Source organism: Chiloscyllium plagiosum, unplaced genomic scaffold (genome assembly GCF_037043375.1).
Source record: "Chiloscyllium plagiosum isolate Xiang-an unplaced genomic scaffold, Cpla_swu_hap1 HiC_scaffold_31, whole genome shotgun sequence".
Lineage (NCBI taxonomy): Eukaryota > Metazoa > Chordata > Chondrichthyes > Orectolobiformes > Hemiscylliidae > Chiloscyllium > Chiloscyllium plagiosum.
The window spans coordinates 67,585,712-67,606,947 of NW_028270169.1; the positions used below are offsets into that span (position 1 = coordinate 67,585,712).

General features: G+C 56.9%; 1 long non-coding RNA gene across 1 annotated transcript in view; it reads left to right on the plus strand.

Moving 5' to 3' along the window:
* Positions 1-344: 344 nt before the first annotated feature.
* Positions 345-21,236, plus strand: part of LOC148141969 (uncharacterized) — a 124,213-nt gene continuing 103,321 nt past the window's right edge. Inside the window, exons 1-2 of the long non-coding RNA XR_015752405.1 lie at positions 345-2,263; positions 5,038-5,374. This is a non-coding gene — a long non-coding RNA (uncharacterized LOC148141969). The remainder of the gene's footprint in view (positions 2,264-5,037; positions 5,375-21,236) is intronic.

The window sequence follows — 21,236 nt, forward strand, 5'->3', positions numbered from 1 at the left end:
ACATGACATATATATTTGCTGGAGGGGGAGCACAGAACAGACACACCTCAGGGTCAATCACCTCCCCTACTTAAGTTTTATTGTACTGAGACAGCATCAGGAGTTTCCAATTTTTCAATCCAGGCATGTGCTGTCTTGGTGAGCAGTAGGACAACAGAGGGAAATGCAGACCTGCAGTGAGAGGGTCGTAATGCTGCCTGGTATCTTTCTGTTCCCTATTCCCTCTCCAACACTATACCTATGGCTCATCTTGTGGACCAGTGTCTTCAATCATTTTAACTCCTATAACAGTTCCTATCTCTGTCATCCCCTCCCCTCTCACCAATTACTTGACACATTTCAAACCTCCAGTCCACACGACCATCCATATCGCTGTAGCTTGCTTCAGTCTCTACAATATGCCTTGTCTCGATAGTCTCTTCCTCCAACAACTGGAGACAGAGGGTCTGTTTCTGTGCTACATGACTCTTTGTTCGAGGTTTCCTAAATGGAATGAGTTGCATTTGCCTGTGTTTGGCCCACATCCCTTCAAATCTACTCCTCTCCATGTACCTGCCCGAGTGTCTTTTCCATGTTGTAATTGTACTAGTTTTTACCATTTCCTCTGGCAGTCCATTCCATCTATGCACCATCCTCTGTGGAATATGTTGCCCCTCAGCTCCACCTTTAAATCCTTGATCTCTCACCTCAAGTTTATGCCTCTAGCTTTGGACTCACCTACCCTTGGCGATTTACCTTACTTACATGGTTTCATAAACCTTTATAAGGTCACCCCGTGGCCTCCTCTGTCCAGGAGAAATATTGATGACAATGTTACAGATATCTCCAACTCGTATACTCAATGCTCTGGCCACTGATGGCAAGTGTCCCAAATGCTGCTTTCCCCACTCTGTCCACCTGTGATGCCACTTCCGAGGAACAATGTAACTGCACCCCTTGGTCTCTCTCTTTTCTATAACACTACCCAGGGCCCTACCATTAACTGCATTAGTCCTCCCTGGTTTGTCTGAACTAAATCCAACACCTGAATTAAATTCCACCTTTCATTCCTTGGCCCACTGACCCAGTTGATTAACATCCCCTTCGATAACTATATTCCCTGCCCACTTTTCCACTAATCTTGGTATCCACAAACATACTAACAGGGACTTCTATATTTTCACTCAAATTGTTTATGTAAATGGTGCACAACAGTGGTCCCAGCACCAATCCTTACAGCACACTGCTGGTCAGAGGCCTCCAGTCTGAACAACAACCCTCTCCCACCACCCTCTGTCTCCCATTGTTATCCCATTTTGTATCCAGTTGGCTCGCTCTCCCTGATCCCTTGTGATCTACCCTTACTAACCAATGTATCATGCTACATCCTGAACAAGAGTTTGCAGAAGCCAGAAACAACGTCTGTTGCTCTGCATTTGTCTATCTTTTTGGTCACATCTTGAACAAACTCCAGTCAAGTTTGTGGGACATGTTTTCCCACGCACAAAGCCATGCTGGCTGTCCGTAATCAGGCCTTATCTTTCCAAATGCATGTAAGGCCTACCTCTCAGAATGACCTCCAACAACTGACCCACCCTGATGTCTCGCTCATCCTCTGTAGTTCCCTGGCTTTCTCTTGCCACCTTTCTTAATTAATGACACAACATTATAATTATAGTCAGAGAGTCAGACCGCACTGATCGGTTAACGCTAACCATACTCTAAAACAGATCTCATCCCACCTGCCTGTTCCTGGATCATATCCCTTCAAACCTTTCCTATTCCTGTACTAATCCAAATGTCTTTTAAACATTGTAACTGTCCCCATGTTCACCCCTTCCTTGGGAAGTTCATTTCACACACAACCCACCCTCTGTGTAACAATGTGCCCCTCATGTCTTTTTTTTAATATGTCTCTCCTCTAAACTTAAAAATGTAGTGTCTTGTCTTGAAACTCCGCTGTCCATGGGAAAAAACAACTCCCATTAACTCTATCTATCCTCCTCATGATTTTATAAACTTCTATGAGGGCATCTGTCAACATGCAGGTTTCAGTGAAAAATACCAACCTATTCAGCCTTTCTTTATACTGAAGCCTTTCGTACCCAGCCACATCCCAGTAAATCTCCTCCCAACCATTTCCAGCTTAATAATATCCTTCCTATAACTGGGCGATCAGAACTCGACACAGTATTCCAGAAGAGGACTCACCAATGGCCTGTATAATCTCAATATGACTTCCCAACTCCTATATCCATAGGACTGAGCAATGAAAGCAAGTGAGGTAAGCACCTTTTTTTTAAACTATCCTGTCTCTCCATGTTGCAAACTTCAAAGAATTATGTAGCTGAACCTTGAGGTCCCTCTGTTCTACAACACTACCGAAGGTCTTGCCATTAATTGTATAAGCCCTGCCCGTGTTTGTTGTTCCAAATGCATTACCTCACATTTATTCAGATTGAACTCTATCTACAGTTTTTCAGCCATTCCCACATTTCATCAGAATCCCTTTGTAATCTCAGAAAACCTTCTTCACTGTCCACAATGCCACCCTCCAGTCTATCAGCCTATCACATGCATCTCTCTATGGTACAAATATCTCTGTTGGAGGCCCTACAATTTCTTCACCAGCTTCCCACAATGTCCTGAGATACATTTGATCAGGTCCTGGGGATTTATCTATCTTTGTGTTTTAAAACCTCCAGCACCTCCTTTTCTATAATGTGGACTCATTTCAAGACTTTGAGTCGTAGAGATGTACAGCACGGAACCAGGCCCTTCGGACCAACTCCTGCATGACGTTTCTCGTCACATTTGCCACAATTTTGCCAATATCCCTCTCAACCTTTGTTATTCATACACCCATCCACATGCCTTTTAAATGTATTTCTATCAGCCTCCACTATTTGCTCTGGCAGCTTATTCCATCCACTCTTTAGACCCTCCACCAATTGTGGAGCCAATGTACCAACTTACCTTGGATCCCATGGGATCTTCCCTTTTGGACCAGCCTACCATGTGGGACCTTGTCAAAGACCTTAATGAACTCCATATAACTCACATCATCTGCACGGTCCTCATCAATATCAGAGGACAGTCGTCTAGCAAATCCATACAGACAATCCTAATGAAATTGCGGGGTATCCGTTTTTGGCGAATACATTGTATAGGTGTTCTTCTTCCTCTTTTTGCAGTTCTGGTGTGCTGCAGTGTGTTGTGGCCCTTTTGAACAGTGTGTCTTGATGCAACTTATTTTGTGTGTGTTGGGGTGGTTGCTTTCGTAGTTCAGGACTTGGTCTGTGTGTGTGGCTTTCCTGTATACCTTTGTGGTGAATTCTCCGTTCGGTGTTCTCTGTACCATCACGTCTAGGAATGGGAGTTGGTTGTCCTTTTCTTCCTCTCTAGTGAATCGGATTCCTGTGAGTGTGGCGTTGATGATCCGGTGTGTGTTCCCTATTTCTGTGTTTTTAATGATTACAAAGGTGTCATCCACATATCTGACCCAGAGTTTGGGTTGAATTTGTGGTAAGTCTGTTTGTTCTAATCTTTGCATTACCGCTTCTGCTATGAGTCCAGAGATGGGTGAGCCCATGGGTGTTCCGTTGATGTGTTCATATATTTGGTTGTTGAATGTGAAGTGTGTTGTGAGGTACAGGTCCGGTAGTTTGAGTATGCCGTCTTTGTTGATAGGTTCCCCATCTTGTTGTCTGTTCAGTATGTCCAGCAGGTTGGCTATTGTTTCTCTGGCTAGGGTTTTGTTGATAGAGGTGAACAGTGCCGTGACATCGAATGAGACCATAGTTTCTTCCTTGTCTATGTGTATATTTCTGATGATGTCCAAGAATTCCTGTGTTGACTGTACAGTATCTGGATCCGCTGATCAGGTGTTTCAGTTTCTGCTGTAGTTCTTTAGCCAGTTTGTGTGATGGTGTCCCTGGTAGTGATACTATGGGTCTGAGTGGGATGTCTGGTTTGTGCACTTTAGGTAGTCCATAGAATCTGGGGGTGTTGTTGCTTTCAGGTTTCATTCTCTGTAGGTCAAACCTGGTTATCTGTACGTTTTTCTTTGTATGTTTCTCAGTGTGTTGTTTATCCTATTAGTGAGCTGTGGGGTGGGGTCAAACTCCACGCAATTTCATCCACAGATGCCTCAGGGAAAGACAACGGAATGAAGACATGCCACGACCCAAAGCACTAGCCACGTTGCCATACATCAAGAACATTTCTGAACTGACAGCCAGACTACTGCAACCACTGGGACTCATAACAGCACACAAACCAACAGCCACTCTCAGACAATAACTCACCAGGACGAAGGACCCGATACCCAGCATGAGCAAAACCAACGTAGTGTACAAAATCCCATGCAAGGACTGCACAAAACACTACATAGGACAAACAGGAAGACAGCTAACGATCGCATCCATGAACACCAACTAGCCACGAAACGACACGACCAGCTCTCCTTAGTAGCCACACACGCAGATGCCAAGCAACGTGAGTTCGACTGGGACAACACTACTATTATAGGACAAGCCAAACAGAGAACAGCCAGGGAATTCCGAGAGGCATGGCACTCATCCACAGTTTCAATCAATAAGCACATCGACCTGGACCCAATATACTGACCACTGCAATGGACAGCTGGAACTGACAACCAGAAGCGGCAGATGCAAATCACTATAGTTGCCGGAGGAAAGATCACAGAAGCTCCCAAGCACTGAGGATGTCACCTAGACAGGGGACGAAACGTCTGCAACACAAATTCCCAACTCGGCGAACAGAACCACTACAACGAGTACCCGTGCTACAAATCTTCTCACGAATTTTGAAGCCCTTTAGACTCTACAAAGCTCCGTCATGAACAACAAGCCACCGTCTCCCTATTTCCTTTGCCTTCTTCAGTGTCTGTAACTCTCGCTGCATCTTCCAGTAATGTTCTTTAGTTACTGCAGGTCTGCCTAGCTCCCCAGATAACCTGTTCCATCCCATATAGCTCCCTCAATCACTGTAACACCTTCTGTTCTGTCTAATCCTCCTCTTTCCCACTGTCCTCAGGCACAACGGCGATCCTGTAAGAGAGCAGTGCGGAATGGGATGTTATAAATCGCAGCAGAGGCTTGATGCCGACCATTACCTGGGAGTCGCAAGGGGAGAGAACCTGAGAGAGCGGGAGAATATACATCAGCAGCGAGGGTCACGGCCGACTGGGACTTGGATTTGGATAAAAAGCAGAGCAGGAGGCTCGAAATCATCACCGAGTCACAGAGGGAGTGACCGTGTAAGGGAGCAACTTGGAGCAGGAGCTTGAGGCTGACTCACATCTGGGAGAATATAAATCAGCACTGAGGATCGAGGCCTAGTTGTACCTGGGAGTCACAGAGACGGTGACCCTGTGAGGGAGCAGAGTGGAGTGAGAGCTGGACAATTACACGTCCGAGGAGACACATCACTGTGTGTGCACGTGTCCCTCCATTGTTCTGTGTTTGTGTGTGTCCCCTTCCCTCGCTGTGTGTGTGTAACTCTCCTCACTGTGTGTGAGCATGTCCCTCCCTCACTGTGTGAGCATGTCCCCCCCTCACTGTGTGTGTGTGTGTCCCACCCTCGCTGTGTGTGTGAGCATGTCCCTCCCTCACTGTGTGTGTGTGTGTCCCACCCTCGCTGTGTGTGTGTCCCTCTTGATGTGAGTGTGTGTGACCCTCTTGCAGTGTGAGGGTGTCCTCCCCTCGCTCTGTATGTGTGTGTATGCGTACCACTCACTCACTGTGAGTCTGTTTGTCCCTCCCTCACTGTGAGAGTGTGTGTGACCTTCCCTCGCTGTGAGTGTGTGTGACCTTCCCTCGCTGTGAGTGTGTGTGACCTTCCCTCGCTGTGAGTGTGTGTGTCCTTCCCTCGCTGTGAGTGTGTGTGTCCTTCCCTCGCTGTGAGTGTGTGTGTCCTTCCCTCGCTGTGAGTGTGTGTGTCCTTCCCTCGCTGTGAGTGTGTGTGTCCTTCCCTCGCTGTGAGTGTGTGTGTCCTTCCCTCGCTGTGAGTGTGTGTGTCCTTCCCTCGCTGTGAGTGTGTGTGTCCTTCCCTCGCTGTGAGTGTGTGTGTCCTTCCCTCGCTGTGAGTGTGTGTGTCCTTCCCTCGCTGTGAGTGTGTGTGTCCTTCCCTCGCTGTGAGTGCGCGTGTCCTTCCCTCGCTGTGAGTGTGTGTGTCCTTCCCTCGCTGTGTGTGCGCGTGTCCCTCCCTCGCTGTGTGTGCGCGTGTCCCTCCCTCGCTGTGTGTGCGCGTGTCCCTCCCTCGCTGTGTGTGCGCGTGTCCCTCCCTCGCTGTGTGTGCGCGTGTCCCTCCCTCGCTGTGTGTGCGCGTGTCCCTCCCTCGCTGTGTGTGCGCGTGTCCCTCCCTCGCTGTGTGTGCGCGTGTCCCTCCCTCGCTGTGTGTGCGCGTGTCCCTCCCTCGCTGTGTGTGCGCGTGTCCCTCCCTCGCTGTGTGTGCGCGTGTCCCTCCCTCGCTGTGTGTGCGCGTGTCCCTCCCTCGCTGTGTGTGCGCGTGTCCCTCCCTCGCTGTGTGTGCGCGTGTCCCTCCCTCGCTGTGTGTGCGTGTGTGTCCCTCCCTCGCTGTGTGTGCGTGTGTGTCCCTCCCTCGCTGTGTGCGTGTGTCCCTCCCTCGCTGTGTGTGCGTGTGTCCCTCCCTCGCTGTGTGCGCGTGTGTCCCTCCCTCGCTGTGTGTGTGTGTGTGTGTCCCTCCCTCGCTGTGTGTGTGTGTGTCCCTCCCTCGCTGTGTGTGCGTGTGTCCTTCCCTCGCTGTGTGTGCGTGTGTCCCTCCCTCGCTGTGTGTGCGTGTGTCCCTCCCTCGCTGTGTGTGCGTGTGTCCCTCCCTCGCTGTGTGTGCGTGTGTCCCTCCCTCGCTGTGTGTGCGTGTGTCCCTCCCTCGCTGTGTGTGTGTGTGTCCTTCCCTCGCTGTGTGTGTGTGTGTGTGTGTGTGTGTGTGTGTGTGCGTGTGTGTCCCTCCCTCGCTGTGTGTGTGTGTCCCTCCCTCGCTGTGTGTGTGTGTCCCTCCCTCGCTGTGTGTGTGTGTGTCCCTCCCTCGCTGTGTGTGTGTGTGTGTCCTTCCCTCGCTGTGTGTGTGTGTGTGTCCTTCCCTCGCTGTGTGTGTGTGTGTCCTTCCCTCGCTGTGTGTGTGTGTGTCCTTCCCTCGCTGTGTGTGTGTGTGTCCTTCCCTCGCTGTGTGTGTGACCCTCCCTCGCTGTGTGTGTGTGTGTGTGTGTGTCACTCCCTCGCTGTGTGTGTGTGTGTGTCCTTCCCTCGCTGTGTGTGTGTGTGTCCTTCCCTCGCTGTGTGTGTGACCCTCCCTCGCTGTGTGTGTGTGTGTGTGTGTCACTCCCTCGCTGTGTGTGTGTGTCCCTCCCTCGCTGTGTGTGTGTGTGTCCCTCCCTCGCTGTGTGTGTGTGTGTCCCTCCCTCGCTGTGTGTGTGTGAGTCCCTCCCTCGCTGTGTGTGTGTGTGTCCCTCCCTCGCTGTGTGTGTGTGTGTCCCTCCCTCGCTGTGTGTGTGCGAGTCCCTCCCTCGCTGTGTGTGTGTGAGTCCCTCCCTCGCTGTGTGTGTGTGAGTCCCTCCCTCGCTGTGTGTGTGTGAGTCCCTCCCTCGCTGTGTGTGTGTGTGTGTGTCCCTCCCTCGCTGTGTGTGTGCGTGTCCCTCCCTCGCTGTGTGTGTGTGAGTCCCTCCCTCGCTGTGTGTGTGTGTGTGTGTGCGTGTCCCTGCCTCGCTGTGTGTGTGCGTGTCCCTCCCTCGCTGTGTGTGCGTGTCCCTCCCTCGCTGTGTGTGTGTGTCCCTCCCTCGCTGTGTGTGTGTGTCCCTCCCTCGCTGTGTGTGTGTGTGTCCTTCCCTCGCTGTGTGTGTGTGTGTCCTTCCCTCGCTGTGTGTGTGTGTGTGTGTGTGTGTGTGTCCCTCCCTCGCTGTGTGTGTGTGTCCCTCCCTCGCTGTGTGTGTGTGTCCCTCCCTCGCTGTATGTGTGTGTGTCCCTCCCTCGCTGTGTGTGTGTGTGTCCCTCCCTCGCTGTGTGTGTGTGTGTCCCTCCCTCGCTGTGTGTGTGTGTGTCCTTCCCTCGCTGTGTGTGTGTGTGTCCTTCCCTCGCTGTGTGTGTGTGTGTCCTTCCCTCGCTGTGTGTGTGTGTGTCCTTCCCTCGCTGTGTGTGTGTGTGTCCTTCCCTCGCTGTGTGTGTGACCCTCCCTCGCTGTGTGTGTGTGTGTGTGTCCCTCCCTCGCTGTGTGTGTGTGTCCCTCCCTCGCTGTGTGTGTGTGTCCCTCCCTCGCTGTGTGTGTGTGTGTCCCTCCCTCGCTGTGTGTGTGTGAGTCCCTCCCTCGCTGTGTGTGTGTGAGTCCCTCCCTCGCTGTGTGTGTGTGAGTCCCTCCCTCGCTGTGTGTGTGTGAGTCCCTCCCTCGCTGTGTGTGTGTGAGTCCCTCCCTCGCTGTGTGTGTGTGAGTCCCTCCCTCGCTGTGTGTGTGTGTGTCCCTCCCTCGCTGTGTGTGTGTGTGTCCCTCCCTCGCTGTGTGTGTGTGTGTCCCTCCCTCGCTGTGTGTGTGTGAGTCCCTCCCTCGCTGTGTGTGTGTGAGTCCCTCCCTCGCTGTGTGTGTGTGAGTCCCTCCCTCGCTGTGTGTGTGTGTGTGTGTCCCTCCCTCGCTGTGTGTGTGCGTGTCCCTCCCTCGCTGTGTGTGTGTGAGTCCCTCCCTCGCTGTGTGTGTGTGTGTGTGCGTGTCCCTCCCTCGCTGTGTGTGTGCGTGTCCCTCCCTCGCTGTGTGTGCGTGTCCCTCCCTCGCTGTGTGTGCGTGTCCCTCCCTCGCTGTGTGTGCGTGTCCCTCCCTCGCTGTGTGTGCGTGTCCCTCCCTCGCTGTGTGTGTGCGTGTCCCTCCCTCGCTGTGTGTGTGTGTGTCCCTCCCTCGCTGTGTGTGTGTGTGTCCCTCCCTCGCTGTGTGTGTGTGTGTCCCTCCCTCGCTGTGTGTGTGTGTGTCCCTCCCTCGCTGTGTGTGTGTGTGTCCCTCCCTCGCTCTGTGTGTGTGTGTCCCTCCCTCGCTGTGTGTGTGTGTGTCCCTCCCTCGCTCTGTGTGTGTGTGTGAGACCCTCCCTCGCTGTGTGTGTGTGTGTGTCCCTCCCTCGCTGTGTGTGTGTGTGTCCCTCCCTCGCTGTGTGTGTGTGTGTGTCCCTCCCTCGCTGTGTGTGTGTGTGTCCCTCCCTCGCTGTGTGTGTGTGTGCCCCTCCCTCGCTGTGTGTGTGTGTGCCCCTCCCTCGCTGCGTGTGTGTGTGTCCCTCCCTCGCTGTGTGTGTGTGTCCCTCCCTCGCTGTGTGTGTGTGTCCCTCCCTCGCTGTGTGTGTGTGTCCCTCCCTCGCTGTGTGTGTGTGTCCCTCCCTCGCTGTGTGTGTGTGTCCCTCCCTCGCTGTGTGTGTGTCCCTCCCTCGCTGTGTGTGTGTGTGTGTGTCCCTCCCTCGCTGTGTGTGTGCGTGTCCCTCCCTCGCTGTGTGTGTGTGAGTCCCTCCCTCGCTGTGTGTGTGTGTGTGTGCGTGTCCCTCCCTCGCTGTGTGTGTGCGTGTCCCTCCCTCGCTGTGTGTGCGTGTCCCTCCCTCGCTGTGTGTGCGTGTCCCTCCCTCGCTGTGTGTGCGTGTCCCTCCCTCGCTGTGTGTGCGTGTCCCTCCCTCGCTGTGTGTGCGTGTCCCTCCCTCGCTGTGTGTGTGTGTGTCCCTCCCTCGCTGTGTGTGTGTGTGTCCCTCCCTCGCTGTGTGTGTGTGTGTGTCCCTCCCTCGCTGTGTGTGTGTGTGTCCCTCCCTCGCTGTGTGTGTGTGTCCCTCCCTCGCTGTGTGTGTGTGTCCCTCCCTCGCTGTGTGTGTGTGTGTGTCCCTCCCTCGCTCTGTGTGTGTGTGAGACCCTCCCTCGCTGTGTGTGTGTGTGTCCCTCCCTCGCTGTGTGTGTGTGTGTCCCTCCCTCGCTGTGTGTGTGTGTGTGTCCCTCCCTCGCTGTGTGTGTGTGTGCCCCTCCCTCGCTGTGTGTGTGTGTGCCCCTCCCTCGCTGTGTGTGTGTGTGCCCCTCCCTCGCTGTGTGTGTGCGTGTCCCTCCCTCACTGTATTTGTGTGTGCCCCTCCCTCGCTGTGTGTGCGTGTCCCTCCCTCGCTGTGTGTGTGTGTGCCCCTCCCTCGCTGTGTGTGCGTGCCCCTCCCTCGCTGTGTGTGCGTGCCCCTCCCTCGCTGTGTGTGCGTGTCCCTCCCTCGCTGTGTGTGTGTGTGTCCCTCCCTCGCTGTGTGTGTGTGTGTCCCTCCCTCGCTGTGTGTGTGTGTGTGTCCCTCCCTCGCTGTGTGTGTGTGTGTCCCTCCCTCGCTGTGTGTGTGTGTCCCTCCCTCGCTGTGTGTGTGTGTGTCCCTCCCTCGCTGTGTGTGTGTGTGTCCCTCCCTCGCTCTGTGTGTGTGTGAGACCCTCCCTCGCTGTGTGTGTGTGTGTCCCTCCCTCGCTGTGTGTGTGTGTGTCCCTCCCTCGCTGTGTGTGTGTGTGTGTCCCTCCCTCGCTGTGTGTGTGTGTGTCCCTCCCTCGCTGTGTGTGTGTGTGTCCCTCCCTCGCTGTGTGTGTGTGTGTCCCTCCCTCGCTGTGTGTGTGTGTGACCCTCCCTCGCTGTGTGTGTGTGTGACCCTCCCTCGCTGTGTGTGTGTGTGACCCTCCCTCGCTGTGTGTGTGTGTGTCCCTCCCTCGCTGTGTGTGTGTGTGTCCCTCCCTCGCTGTGTGTGTGTGTGTCCCTCCCTCGCTGTGTGTGTGTGTGTCCCTCCCTCGCTGTGTGTGTGTGTCCCACCCTCGCTGTGTGTGTGTGTGTCCCACCCTCGCTGTGTGTGCGTGTGTGTGTCCCTCCCTCGCTGTGCGTGTGTGTGTCCCTCCCTCGCTGTGTGTGTGTGTGTGTCGCTCCCTCGCTGTGTGTGCGTGTGTGTGTCCCTCCCTCGCTGTGCGTGTGTGTGACCCTCCCTCGCTGTGCGTGTGTGTGTCCCTCCCTCGCTGTGTATGTGTGTGTCCCTCCCTCGCTGTGTATGTGTGTGTCCCTCCCTCGCTGTGTGTGTGTGTGTCCCACCCTCGCTGTGTGTGTGTGTGTCCCACCCTCGCTGTGTGTGTGTGTGTCCCACCCTCGCTGTGTGTGTGTGTGTCCCACCCTCGCTGTGTGTGTGTGTGTCCCACCCTCACTGTGTGTGTGTGTGTCCCACCCTCGCTGTGTGTGCGTGTGTCCCACCCTCGCTGTGTGTGCGTGTCCCTCCCTCGCTGTGTGTGTGCGTGTCCCTCCCTCGCTGTGTGTGTGCGTGTCCCTCCCTCGCTGTGTGTGTGCGTGTCCCTCCCTCGCTGTGTGTGTGCGTGTCCCTCCCTCGCTGTGTGTGTGTGTGTCCCTCCCTCGCTGTGTGTGTGTGTGTCCCTCCCTCGCTGTGTGTGTGTGTGTGTCCTTCCCTCGCTGTGTGTGTGTATGTCCTTCCCTCGCTGTGTGTGTGTGTGACCCTCCCTCGCTGTGTGTGTGTGTCCCTCCCTCGCTGTGTGTGTGTGTGACCCTCCCTCGCTGTGTGTGTGTGTGTGACCCTCCCTCGCTATGTGTGTGTGTCCCTCCCTCGCTATGTGTGTGTGTCCTTCCCTCGCTGTGTGTGTGTGTGTCCCTCCCTCGCTGTGTGTGTGTGTCCCTCCCTCGCTATGTGTGTGTGTCCTTCCCTCGTTGTGTGTGTGTGAGTCCCTCCCTCGCTGTGTGTGTGTGTCCCTCCCTCGCTGTGTGTGTGTGTGAGTCCCTCCCTCGCTGTGTGTGTGTGTGTGAGTCCCTCCCTCGCTGTGTGTGTGTGTGACCCTCCCTCGCTGTGTGTGTGTGTGTGTCCCTCCCTCGCTGTGTGTGTGTGTGTGTGTGTGTGTCCTTCCCTCGCTGTGTGTGTGTGTGACCCTCCCTCGCTGTGTGTGTGTGTGTCCTTCCCTCGCTGTGTGTGTGTGTGTGTCCCTCCCTCGCTGTGTGTGTGTGTGTCCCTCCCTCGCTGTGTGTGTGTGTGTCCCTCCCTCGCTGTGTGTGTGTGTGTGACCCTCCCTCGCTGTGTGTGTGTGTGTGTGTGTGTGTGTCCCTCCCTCGCTGTGTGTGTGTGTCCTTCCCTCGCTGTGTGTGTGTGTCCTTCCCTCGCTGTGTGTGTGTGTCCTTCCCTCGCTGTGTGTGTGTCCCCTTCCCTCGCTGTGTGTGTGTGTGTGTGTCCTTCCCTCGCTGTGTGTGTGTGTGTGTGTCCCTCCCTCGCTGTGTGTGTGTGTGTGTGTCCCTCCCTCGCTGTGTGTGTGTGTGTGTGTCCCTCCCTCGCTGTGTGTGTGTGTGTCCCTCCCTCGCTGTGTGTGTGTGTGTGAGTCCCTCCCTCGCTGTGTGTGTGTGTGTGTGTCCCTCCCTCGCTGTGTGTGTGTGTGTGTGTGTGAGTCCCTCCCTCGCTGTGTGTGTGGGTCCCTCCCTCGCTGTGTGTGTGTGTGTGTCCCTCCCTCGCTTTGTGTGTGTGTGTGACCCTCCCTCGCTGTGTGTGTGTGTGACCCTCCCTCGCTGTGTGTGTGTGTGACCCTCCCTCGCTGTGTGTGTGTGTGACCCTTCCTCGCTGTGTGTGTGTGTGTCCCTCCCTCGCTGTGTGTGTGTGTGTCCTTCCCTCGCTGTGTGTGTGTGTGTGTGTGTGTGTGTGTCCTTCCCTCGCTGTGTGTGTGTGTGTGACCCTCCCTCGCTGTGTGTGTGTGTGTGAGTCCCTCCCTCGCTGTGTGTGTGTGTGTCCCTCCCTCGCTGTGTGTGTGTCCCTCCCTCGCTGTGTATGTGTGTGTCCCACCCTCGCTGTGTGTGTGTGTGTCCCACCCTCGCTGTGTGTGTGTGTGTGTCCCACCCTCGCTGTGTGTGTGTGTGTCCCACCCTCGCTGTGTGTGTGTGTGTCCCACCCTCGCTGTGTGTGTGTGTGTCCCTCCCTCGCTGTGTGTGTGTGTCCCTCCCTCGCTGTGTGTGTGTGCGTGTCCCTCCCTCGCTGTGTGTGTGCGTGTCCCTCCCTCGCTGTGTGTGTGCGTGTCCCTCCTTCGCTGTGTGTGTGTGTGTCCCTCCCTCGCTGTGTGTATGTGTCCCTCCCTCGCTGTGTGTGTGTCCCTCCCTCGCTGTGTGTGTGTGTGTCCGTCCCTCGCTGTCTGTGTGTGTGTGTGTCCCTCCCTCGCTGTGTGTGTGTGTGTGTGTGTGTGAGTCCCTCCCTCGCTGTGTGTGTGTGTGTCCCTCCCTCGCTGTGTGTGTGTGTGTGTGTGTGTGTGTCCCTCCCTCGCTGTGTGTGTGTGTGTCCCTCCCTCGCTGTGTGTGTGTGTCCCTCCCTCGCTGTGTGTGTGTCCCTCCCTCGCTGTGTGTGTGTGTGTCCCTCCCTCGCTGTGTGTGTGTGTGTCCCTCCCTCGCTGTGTGTGTGTGTGTCCCTCCCTCGCTGTGTGTGTGTGAGTCCCTCCCTCGCTGTGTGTGTGTGTGTCCGTCCCTCGCTGTGTGTGTGTGTGTCCGTTCCTCGCTGTGTGTGTGTGTGTCCTTCCCTCGCTGTGTGTGTGTGTGTCCCTCCCTCGCTGTGTGTGTGTGTGTCCATCCCTCGCTGTGTGTGTGTGTGTCCCTCCCTCGCTATGTGTGTGTGTCATTCCCTCGCTGTGTGTGTGTGTGTCCCTCCCTCGCTGTGTGTGTGTGTGTGTGTGTGTGTCCTTCCCTCGCTGTGTGTGTGTGTGTCCCTCCCTCGCTGTGTGTGTGTGTGTGTGTGTCCTTCCCTCGCTGTGTGTGTGTCCCTCCCTCGCTGTGTGTGTGTGTGTGTGTCCCTCCCTCGCTGTGTGTGTGTGAGTCCCTCCCTCGCTATGTGTGTGTGTCCTTCCCTCGCTGTGTGTGTGTGTGACCCTCCCTCGCTGTGTGTGTGTGTCCCTCCCTCGCTGTGTGTGTGTGTGTGAGTCCCTCCCTCGCTGTGTGTGTGTGTGTGTGTGTGTGTCCCTCCCTCGCTGTGTGTGTGTGTGTGTCCCTCCCTCGCTGTGTGTGTGTGTCCCTCCCTCGCTGTGTGTATGTGTCCCTCCCTCGCTGTGTGTGTCCCTCCCTCGCTGTGTGTGTGTGTGTGTGTCCCTCCCTCGCTGTGTGTGTGTGTCCCTCCCTCGCTGTGTGTGTGTGTCCTTCCCTCGTTGTGTGTGTGTGAGTCCCTCCCTCGCTGTGTGTGTGTGTCCCTCCCTCGCTGTGTGTGTGTGTGAGTCCCTCCCTCGCTGTGTGTGTGTGTGTGAGTCCCTCCCTCGCTGTGTGTGTGTGTCCCTCCCTCGCTGTGTGTGTGTGTGTGTCCCTCCCTCGCTGTGTGTGTGTGTGTGTGTGTCCTTCCCTCGCTGTGTGTGTGTGTGACCCTCCCTCGCTGTGTGTCCGTCCTTCCCTCGCTGTGTGTGTGTGTGTCCTTCCCTCGCTGTGTGTGTGTGTGTCCTTCCCTCGCTGTGTGTGTGTGTGTGTGTCCTTCCCTCGCTGTGTGTGTGTGTGTGTGTCCCTCCCTCGCTGTGTGTGTGTGTGTCCCTCCCTCGCTGTGTGTGTGTGTGTGACCCTCCCTCGCTGTGTGTGTGTGTGTGTGTGTGTGACCCTCCCTCGCTGTGTGTGTGTGTCTGTGTCCCTCCCTCGCTGTGTGTGTGTGTCCTTCCCTCGCTGTGTGTGTGTGTGTGTCCTTCCCTCGCTGTGTGTGTGTCCCCTTCCCTCGCTGTGTGTGTGTGTGTGTGTCCTTCCCTCGCTGTGTGTATGTGTGTGTGTGTGTGTATGTGTCCCTCCCTCGCTGTGTGTGTGTGTGTATGTGTCCCTCCCTCGCTGTGTGTGTGTGTGTGTCCCTCCCTCGCTGTGTGTGTGTGTCCCTCCCTCGCTGTGTGTGTGTGTGTGTCCCTCCCTCGCTTTGTGTGTGTGTGTGTGTGTGACCCTCCCTCGCTGTGTGTGTGTGTGACCCTCCCTCGCTGTGTGTGTGTGTGACCCTCCCTCGCTGTGTGTGTGTGTGACCCTCCCTCGCTGTGTGTGTGTGTGTCCCTCCCTCGCTGTGTGTGTGTGTGTCCTTCCCTCGCTGTGTGTGTGTGTGTGTGTCCTTCCCTCGCTGTGTGTGTGTGTGACCCTCCCTCGCTGTGTGTGTGTGTGTGTGAGTCCCTCCCTCGCTGTGTGTGTGTGTGTCCCTCCCTCGCTGTGTGTGTGTCCCTCCCTCGCTGTGTATGTGTGTGTCCCACCCTCGCTGTGTGTGTGTGTGTCCCACCCTCGCTGTGTGTGTGTGTGTCCCACCCTCGCTGTGTGTGTGTGTGTCCCACCCTCGCTGTGTGTGTGTGTGTCCCTCCCTCGCTGTGTGTGTGTGTCCCTCCCTCGCTGTGTGTGTGTGTGTGTCCCTCCCTCGCTGTGTGTGTGCGTGTCCCTCCCTCGCTGTGTGTGTGCGTGTCCCTCCCTCGCTGTGTGTGTGCGTGTCCCTCCTTCGCTGTGTGTGTGCGTGTCCCTCCTTCGCTGTGTGTGTGCGTGACCCTCCCTCGCTGTGTGTGTGTGTGTGAGTCCCTCCCTCGCTGTGTGTGTGTGTGTGAGTCCCTCCCTCGCTGTGTGTGTGTGTCCCTCCCTCGCTGTGTGTGTGTCCCTCCCTCGCTGTGTGTGTGTCCCTCCCTCGCTGTGTATGTGTGTGTCCCACCCTCGCTGTGTGTGTGTGTGTCCCACCCTCGCTGTGTGTGTGTGAGTCCCTCCCTCGCTGTGTGTGTGTGTGTGTGTCCCTCCCTCGCTGTGTGTGTGTGTGTGTGTGAGTCCCTCCCTCGCTGTGTATGTGTGTGTCCCACCCTCGCTGTGTGTGTGTGTGTCCCACCCTCGCTGTGTGTGTGTGTGTCCCACCCTCGCTGTGTGTGTGTGTGTCCCACCCTCGCTGTGTGTGTGTGTGTCCCTCCCTCGCTGTGTGTGTGTGTCCCTCCCTCGCTGTGTGTGTGTGTGTGTCCCTCCCTCGCTGTGTGTGTGCGTGTCCCTCCTTCGCTGTGTGTGTGCGTGTCCCTCCTTCGCTGTGTGTGTGCGTGACCCTCCCTCGCTGTGTGTGTGTGTGTGAGTCCCTCCCTCGCTGTGTGTGTGTGTGTCCCTCCCTCGCTGTGTGTGTGTCCCTCCCTCGCTGTGTATGTGTGTGTCCCACCCTCGCTGTGTGTGTGTGTGTCCCACCCTCGCTGTGTGTGTGTGAGTCCCTCCCTCGCTGTGTGTGTGTGTGTGTGTCCCTCCCTCGCTGTGTGTGTGTGTGTGTGTGAGTCCCTCCCTCGCTGTGTGTGTGTGTCCCTCCCTCGCTGTGTGTGTGTGTGTCCCTCCCTCGCTTTGTGTGTGTGTGTGTGTGTGACCCTCCCTCGCTGTGTGTGTGTGTGACCCTCCCTCGCTGTGTGTGTGTGTGACCCTTCCTCGCTGTGTGTGTGTGTGTCCTTCCCTCGCTGTGTGTGTGTGTGTGTGACCCTCCCTCGCTGTGTGTGTGTGTGTGAGTCCCTCCCTCGCTGTGTGTGTGTGTGTCCCTCCCTCGCTGTGTGTGTGTCCCTCCCTCGCTGTGTATGTGTGTGTCCCACCCTCGCTGTGTGTGTGTGTGTCCCACCCTCGCTGTGTGTGTGTGTGTCCCACCCTCGCTGTGTGTGTGTGTGTCCCTCCCTCGCTGTGTGTGTGTGTCCCTCCCTCGCTGTGTGTGTGTGTGTGTCCCTCCCTCGCTGTGTGTGTGTGTGTCCCTCCCTCGCTGTGTGTGTGCGTGTCCCTCCTTCGCTGTGTGTGTGCGTGACCCTCCCTCGCTGTGTGTGTGTGTGTCCCTCCCTCGCTGTGTGTGTGTGTCCCTCCCTCGCTGTGAGTGTGTCCCTCCCTCGCTGTGTGTGTGTGTGTCCGTCCCTCGCTGTCTGTGTGTGTGTGTGTCCCTCCCTCGCTGTGTGTGTGTGTGTGTGTGTGAGTCCCTCCCTCGCTGTCTGTGTGTCCCTCCCTCGCTGTGTGTGTGTGTGTCCCTCCCTCGCTGTGTGTGTGTGTGTGTGTGTGTGTGTGTGTGTGTGTGTGTGTGTGTGTGTCCCTCCCTCGCTGTGTGTGTGTGTGTCCCTCCCTCGCTGTGTGTGTGTGTCCCTCCCTCGCTGTGTGTGTGTCCCTCCCTCGCTGTGTGTGTGTGTGTCCCTCCCTCGCTGTGTGTGTGTGTGTGTCCCTCCCTCGCTGTGTGTGTGTGTACCTCCCTCGCTGTGTGTGTGTGAGTCCCTCCCTCGCTGTGTGTGTGTCCGTCCCTCGCTGTGTGTGTGTGTGTCCGTTCCTCGCTGTGTGTGTGTGTGTCCTTCCCTCGCTGTGTGTGTGTGTGTCCCTCCCTCGCTGTGTGTGTGTGTGTCCATCCCTCGCTGTGTGTGTGTGTGTCCCTCCCTCGCTATGTGTGTGTGTCCTTCCCTCGCTGTGTGTGTGTCCTTCCCTCGCTGTGTGTGTGTGTGTCCCTCCCTCGCTGTGTGTGTGTGTGTGTGTGTGTCCTTCCCTCGCTGTGTGTGTGTGTGTCCCTCCCTCGCTGTGTGTGTGTGTGTGTGTGTGTCCTTCCCTCGCTGTGTGTGTGTCCCTCCCTCGCTGTGTGTGTGTGTGTGTCCCTCCCTCGCTGTGTGTGTGTGAGTCCCTCCCTCGCTATGTGTGTGTGTCCTTCCCTCGCTGTGTGTGTGTGTGACCCTCCCTCGCTGTGTGTGTGTGTCCCTCCCTCGCTGTGTGTGTGTGTGTGAGTCCCTCCCTCGCTGTGTGTGTGTGTGTGTGTGTGTGTGTCCCTCCCTCGCTGTGTGTGTGTGTGTGTCCCTCCCTCGCTGTGTGTGTGTGTCCCTCCCTCGCTGTGTGTATGTGTCCCTCCCTCGCTGTGTGTGTCCCTCCCTCGCTGTGTGTGTGTGTCCCTCCCTCGCTGTGTGTGTGTGTCCCTCCCTCGCTGTGTGTGTGTGTCCTTCCCTCGTTGTGTGTGTGAGAGTCCCTCCCTCGCTGTGTGTGAGAGTCCCTCCCTCGCTGTGTGTGTGTGTCCCTCCCTCGCTGTGTGTGTGTGTGAGTCCCTCCCTCGCTGTGTGTGTGTGTGTGAGTCCCTCCCTCGCTGTGTGTGTGTGTCCCTCCCTCGCTGTGTGTGTGTGTGTGTCCCTCCCTCGCTGTGTGTGTGTGTGTCCTTCCCTCGCTGTGTGTGTGTGTGACCCTCCCTCGCTGTGTGTCCGTCCTTCCCTCGCTGTGTGTGTGTGTGTCCTTCCCTCGCTGTGTGTGTGTGTGTCCTTCCCTCGCTGTGTGTGTGTGTGTGTGTCCCTCCCTCGCTGTGTGTGTGTGTGTCCCTCCCTCGCTGTGTGTGTGTGTGTCCCTCCCTCGCTGTGTGTGTGTGTGTGACCCTCCCTCGCTGTGTGTGTGTGTGTGTGTGTGTGACCCTCCCTCGCTGTGTGTGTGTGTCTGTGTCCCTCCCTCGCTGTGTGTGTGTGTCCTTCCCTCGCTGTGTGTGTGTGTGTGTCCTTCCCTCGCTGTGGATGTGTCCCCTTCCCTCGCTGTGTGTGTGTGTGTGTGTCCTTCCCTCGCTGTGTGTATGTGTGTGTGTGTCCCTCCCTCGCTGTGTGTGTGTGTGTGTGTCCCTCCCTCGCTGTGTGTGTGTGTGTGTCCCTCCCTCGCTGTGTGTGTGTGTCCCTCCCTCGCTGTGTGTGTGTGTGTGTCCCTCCCTCGCTTTGTGTGTGTGTGTGTGTGACCCTCCCTCGCTGTGTGTGTGTGTGACCCTCCCTCGCTGTGTGTGTGTGTGACCCTCCCTCGCTGTGTGTGTGTGTGTCCCTCCCTCGCTGTGTGTGTGTGTGTGTCCTTCCCTCGCTGTGTGTGTGTGTGTGTGTGTGTGTCCTTCCCTCGCTGTGTGTGTGTGTGACCCTCCCTCGCTGTGTGTGTGTGTGTGTGAGTCCCTCCCTCGCTGTGTGTGTGTGTCCCTCCCTCGCTGTGTGTGTGTGTGTGTCCCTCCCTCGCTGTGTGTGTGTGTGTCCTTCCCTCGCTGTGTGTGTGTGTGACCCTCCCTCGCTGTGTGTCCGTCCTTCCCTCGCTGTGTGTGTGTGTGTCCTTCCCTCGCTGTGTGTGTGTGTGTCCTTCCCTCGCTGTGTGTGTGTGTGTGTGTCCCTCCCTCGCTGTGTGTGTGTGTGTCCCTCCCTCGCTGTGTGTGTGTGTGTCCCTCCCTCGCTGTGTGTGTGTGTGTGACCCTCCCTCGCTGTGTGTGTGTGTGTGTGTGTGTGACCCTCCCTCGCTGTGTGTGTGTGTCTGTGTCCCTCCCTCGCTGTGTGTGTGTGTCCTTCCCTCGCTGTGTGTGTGTGTGTGTCCTTCCCTCGCTGTGTGTGTGTCCCCTTCCCTCGCTGTGTGTGTGTGTGTGTGTCCTTCCCTCGCTGTGTGTATGTGTGTGTGTGTCCCTCCCTCGCTGTGTGTGTGTGTGTGTGTCCCTCCCTCGCTGTGTGTGTGTGTGTGTCCCTCCCTCGCTGTGTGTGTGTGTCCCTCCCTCGCTGTGTGTGTGTGTGTGTGTCCCTCCCTCGCTTTGTGTGTGTGTGTGTGTGACCCTCCCTCGCTGTGTGTGTGTGTGACCCTCCCTCGCTGTGTGTGTGTGTGTCCCTCCCTCGCTGTGTGTGTGTGTGTCCTTCCCTCGCTGTGTGTGTGTGTGTGTGTGTGTGTCCTTCCCTCGCTGTGTGTGTGTGTGACCCTCCCTCGCTGTGTGTGTGTGTGTGTGTGAGTCCCTCCCTCGCTGTGTGTGTGTGTGTCCCTCCCTCGCTGTGTGTGTGTCCCTCCCTCGCTGTGTATGTGTGTGTCCCACCCTCGCTGTGTGTGTGTGTGTCCCACCCTCGCTGTGTGTGTGTGTGTCCCACCCTCGCTGTGTGTGTGTGTGTCCCTCCCTCGCTGTGTGTGTGAGTCCCTCCCTCGCTGTGTGTGTGTGTGTGAGTCCCTCCCTCGCTGTGTGTGTGTGTCCCTCCCTCGCTGTGTGTGTGTGTGTGTCCCTCCCTCGCTGTGTGTGTGTGTGTCCTTCCCTCGCTGTGTGTGTGTGTGACCCTCCCTCGCTGTGTGTCCGTCCTTCCCTCGCTGTGTGTGTGTGTGTCCTTCCCTCGCTGTGTGTGTGTGTGTCCTTCCCTCGCTGTGTGTGTGTGTGTGTGTCCCTCCCTCGCTGTGTGTGTGTGTGTCCCTCCCTCGCTGTGTGTGTGTGTGTCCCTCCCTCGCTGTGTGTGTGTGTGTGACCCTCCCTCGCTGTGTGTGTGTGTGTGTGTGTGTGTGACCCTCCCTCGCTGTGTGTGTGTGTCTGTGTCCCTCCCTCGCTGTGTGTGTGTGTCCTTCCCTCGCTGTGTGTGTGTGTGTGTCCTTCCCTCGCTGTGTGTGTGTGTGTGTCCCTCCCTCGCTGTGTGTGTGCGTGTCCCTCCTTCGCTGTGTGTGTGCGTGTCCCTCCTTCGCTGTGTGTGTGCGTGACCCTCCCTCGCTGTGTGTGTGTGTGTCCCTCCCTCGCTGTGTGTGTGTGTCCCTCCCTCGCTGTGTGTGTGTCCCTCCCTCGCTGTGTGTGTGTGTGTCCGTCCCTCGCTGTCTGTGTGTGTGTGTGTCCCTCCCTCGCTGTGTGTGTGTGTGTGTGTGTGTGTGAGTCCCTCCCTCGCTGTCTGTGTGTCCCTCCCTCGCTGTGTGTGTGTGTGTCCCTCCCTCGCTGTGTGTGTGTGTGTGTGTGTGTGTGTCCCTCCCTCGCTGTGTGTGTGTGTGTCCCTCCCTCGCTGTGTGTGTGTGTCCCTCCCTCGCTGTGTGTGTGTCCCTCCCTCGCTGTGTGTGTGTGTCCCTCCCTCGCTGTGTGTGTGTGTGTCCCTCCCTCGCTGTGTGTGTGTGTACCTCCCTCGCTGTGTGTGTGTGAGTCCCTCCCTCGCTGTGTGTGTGTGTGTCCGTCCCTCGCTGTGTGTGTGTGTGTCCGTTCCTCGCTGTGTGTGTGTGTGTCCTTCCCTCGCTGTGTGTGTGTGTGTCCGTCCCTCGCTGTGTGTGTGTGTGTCCATCCCTCGCTGTGTGTGTGTGTGTCCCTCCCTCGCTATGTGTGTGTGTCCTTCCCTCGCTGTGTGTGTGTGTGTGTCCCTCCCTCGCTGTGTGTGTGTGTGTGTGTGTCCTTCCCTCGCTGTGTGTGTGTGTGTCCCTCCCTCGCTGTGTGTGTGTGTGTGTGTGTGTCCTTCCCTCGCTGTGTGTGTGTCCCTCCCTCGCTGTGTGTGTGTGTGTGTGTGTCCCTCCCTCGCTATGTGTGTGTGGCCTTCCCTCGCTGTGTGTGTGTGTGACCCTCCCTCGCTGTGTGTGTGTGTCCCTCCCTCGCTGTGTGT